This window comes from Cervus canadensis, chromosome 5 (assembly GCF_019320065.1).
Source record: "Cervus canadensis isolate Bull #8, Minnesota chromosome 5, ASM1932006v1, whole genome shotgun sequence".
Taxonomy (NCBI): Eukaryota; Metazoa; Chordata; class Mammalia; order Artiodactyla; family Cervidae; genus Cervus; species Cervus canadensis.
The window spans coordinates 23,891,270-23,895,722 of NC_057390.1; positions in this window are offsets into that span (position 1 = coordinate 23,891,270).

Sequence of the window (4,453 nt, forward strand, 5' to 3'; positions counted from 1 at the left end):
CCTCAGCAGTGTGTGAAGCTCCCAATTGTGCAGGCAAAATTGAGACTCACTGAAATTTAGGGTCACATGGCATAAACTGTCAGCCCTAGAAATGCTTCCTGTTTCCCTGTCTGTCCTTCCCACCACCATTCAATGTGAGAGCCTTCTAGAGACTGGTGTATATTGATACTTTAACCAGGTTAAGGTAAGATGTTACCTCAGTTCAGTTCAGTCGCTCAGTTGTGTCTGACTCTTTGCGACCCCATGAACCACAGCACACCAGGCCTCCCTGTCCATCACGAACTCCCGGAGTTTACTCAAACTCATGCCCATCGAGTTGGTGATGCCATCCAGCCATCTCATCCTCTGTCGTCCCCTTCTCCTCCTGCCCCCAATCCCTCCCAACATCAGGGTCTTTTCCAGTGAGTCAGCTCTTGGCATTAGGTGGCCAAAGTATTGGAGTTTCAGCTTCAGCATCAGTCCTTCCAATGAACTCCCAGGACTGATCTCCTTCAGGATGGACTGGTTGGATCTCCTTGCAGTCCAAGGGACTCTCAAAAGTCTTCTCCAACACCACAGTTCAAAAGCATCAATTTTTCAGTGCTCACCTTTCTTCACAGTCCAACTCTCACATCCATACATGACCACTGGAAAAGCCATAGCCTTGACCAGATGGACCTTTGTTGGCAAAGTAATGTCTCTGCTCTTTAATATGCTATCTAGGTTGGTCAAAACTTTTCTCCCAAGGAGTAAGTGTCTTTTAATTTCATGGCTGCGGTCACCATCTGTAGTGATTTTGGAGCCCAAAAAAATAAAGTCTGACACTGTTTCCACTGTCTCCCCATCTATTTCCCATGAAGTGATGGGACCAGATGCCATGATCTTAGTTTTCTGAATGTTGAGCTTTAAGCCAACTTTTTCACTCTCCTCTTTCACTTTCATCAAGAGGCTTTTTACTTCCTCTTCACTTTCTGCCATAAGGGTGGTGTCATCTGCATATCTGTGGTTATTGATATTTCTCCCAGCAATCTTGATTCCAGCTTGTGTTTCATCCAGCCCAGCATTTCTCATGATGTATTCTGCATATAAGTTAAATAAGCAGGGTGACAATATAAAGCCTTTACATACTCCTTTTCCTATTTGGAACCAGTCTGTTGTTCCATGTCCAGTTCTAACTGTTGCTTCCTGACCTGCATACAGATTTCTCAAGAGGCAGGTCAGGTGGTCTGATATTCCCATCTCCTTCAGAATTTTCCACAGTTTATTGTGATCCACACAGTCGAAGGCTTTGGCATAGTCAATAAAGCAAAAATAGATGTTTTTCTGGAACTCTCTTGCTTTTTCTATGATCCAGCAGATGTTGGCAATTTGATCTCTGGTTCCTCTGCCTTTTCTAAAACCAGTTTAAACATCTGGAAGTTCTCAGTTCACATATTGCTGAAGTCTGGCTTGGAGAATTTTGAGCATTACTTTACTAGCGTGTGAGATAGATGCAATTGTGCGGTAGTTTGAGCAATCTTTGGGATTGCCTTTCTTAGGGATTGGAATGAAAACGGACCTTTTCCAGTCCTGTGGCCACTGCCGAGTTTTCCAAATTTGCTGGCATATCGAGTGCAGCACTTTCACAGCATCATCTTTCAGGATTTGAAATAGCTCAACTGGAATTCCATCACCTCCACTAGCTTTGTTCATAGTGATGCTTTCTAAGGCCCACTTGACTTCACATTCCAGGATAGGGTAATTAAATTACCTATTAAAAGAATTTGTTCATCTGATTTAAAGTATTTACCCTCCCCTGAAGACTCTTGAGAGTCTTGGACTGCAAGGAAATCCAACCAGTCCATCCTAAAGGAAATCAGTCCTGAATATTCATTGGAAGGACTGATGCTGAAGCTGAAATTCCAATACTTTGGCCACCTGATGTGAAGAGCTGACTCATTTGAAAAGACCCTGATGCTGGGAAAGATTGAGGGCAGGAGGAGAAGGGAACGACAGAGCATGAGATGGTTGGATGGCATCACTGACTCAATGGACATGGGTTGGGGTGGACTCCGGGAGTTGGTGATGGACAGGGAGGCCTGGTGTGCTGTGGTTCATGGGGTCGCAAAGAGTCAGACACGACTGAGCGACTGAACTGAACTGAACTGAGACTTAGCAGAGACTGAACATGAAGAACTGAAATACAGACTAGATGGATCTTGCAGGGAAGGGGTAGGGAATAGCGCAGCACACAGCACAGGGACCAACCCCAAGGGACTGTCTGGGGGACAGGCTTGTATATGGTGGTGATGGGCGGTGGGCAGGGCTTTCACATCAAATAAGGATCACTGGCTAAATCTGAATTTTCTAATGAACAAGTAGTGCAATATTTGGAACATACTTACACTAAAAAATTATTCATTGTTTATTTGAAATTCAAATTTAATTGGGTGTTCTATAGTTCGTTTGCTAAATCTGGAAAGCCTAGTTGCAGATGGCAGAACTTCGAGGAGAATTTTGGGTATTTGAGGTAGTGGTAGGTCTCACCTGTGTGCATCACTGTCCTCCAGGGTGTGTTGAGGAGAACGGGTGGAATTTGGGGCTGTCCCAATGACTAGGTATTGTTATGAGCGTCTAGTGGGTGTGAACCAGGATGCCAAGGATACTGCGGTATGTAGAATAGTTCCAATGAAGAATTATCCCATCTAAAATGCCAATATAGTGCTCTGACCTGTCCCACCCACTTCACCATTTTACCGAGGGCTCACCTGATTGCCTTCACATAATTGCTCCCTAGAAAGTAATGCACTGGCCTCTCAGAGTAAGTTCAGAAACTATCCCCAGAAAAGAGCCAGTTGGATAAATTCCCAGGTACATTCTTCATATAGTCCAACCAAACTATATAAATGATCCAATAAAATGAACCCTTGAAATTAACCCCAAGCCTTCAAAGTTTGCAATGAGTATTGCCGCCTTTGGGAAGCCTTCCTTGACTGCTCCAAGTCTTCACTGATCTGTTTCCTCAATTCCTAGAATCTTTGTTCTTCTCATTTAATGCTTGAACATATTTTAATAGTTGCATGTGTCTAGCCTGTGAGTCTCTCTAACCACCCAGGAGATATTGGGGAAGTGAGACCAAGTTCTAGGTGACCTTGGTCATGTTACTAATTTGATGGTTAGTTTTGTTGTTTGTTGTGCTCTGCAGGTTTTTTTTAAAAACTCTGGTGTAGCTGAAATTAAATGTACAACTAGGTGAAGCAGTTAAAGTAAAGATGAAAGGGGGTATTGAGAAACCACATAGAGGAAGGGGAAGATCAGGAGCTGGAGATAAGATAATTTTGTAAATGGGTATTAAACTTCAGTTCAGGCTCCCTGACAGTCAAAGCAAAAAGGGAAACACAGTTGGTTACTGTCTGGAAAAAAAGGAAGCAATATTAGCTCATGAGGAAACATAGTCTTTTTCTTGTGAATTCTAAGTGAAGTTTATCACATAGATCCTAAAAGACAAGACACTGAGAAACATAATGGAAAATGTCTTCCACTGAGTTTTCAGACGATATCAAAAATGTGGGTGGGCTTGTTTATTTCTTTTGTTTTTTTGTTTTTCTATTTCTTCTGTTTACTTTCTAAGAAATATGGGACTGTAGTATTGCACTTTGACTCAGTGAAGGCACTCTTGTAAGGTGTTAAAAATATTCTTTTCTTTTGTTTGTTTGTTTTGTTTTGCTTCATTTCTAGTGATCTGATTAATCAGGGGGATCTCAGAAGTTTTCACCGCCCGGAGCTTTCCCATGGACAGAGGAGCCTAGCGAGCTACAGCCCATGGGGTTGAAGAGTCAGACACACCTGAGTGACTAAAGAACAGCTTTCATGAAGGCTTCATGTGTGGCTCTCCCAGGAGCTCTGACAGCCTTCAGGAAAAGGTAGGGATGCTGTAAGTATCTAGGGTTGTGGTGAGAGGTCGCGGAAGGATGGCTGGAAACAGCCACATTCTGCCTCGCACCCAGCCTCCCCGCCATCCTCTCCGCCCCGCCACAAGCACCCCAAGTTAGAAGCAGATAGTTGGAATTATCCAACTGTCTTTCCAGCCACATCCCCAGGAAAGGGATAAAGGAAAACTGTGTGTCACCAAGGGCCCACCCCAGGGCAGGATCCTGAGAATGGCTTGAGGGACTGCCTAATCCCATGTATCATCCTTTAATAAAATGCTACATTTTGGGGTTATTTTGCCTCTCTTCTAAAGTCAGAGAACAAATAATCAGATGACTCAAAAGAGTTTCCTTTTTTGGTTTTATTTGGGGCTTTTTTTGTTTTGTTTTTAGACCAACTTACTAAACGGGTGGGGGACTAAAACAAACGGAAAATAAGCCACAGATGAACCCCCCACCCTGGGCTGGGCAGCATCAGTAAGAGGAAACTGTGGCCTGGGACGTTGAAGGGTGGCTGGTGAGCACACGTGTCCCTTCTCCTTAGCCACCCACCCCCACCTCGGAGG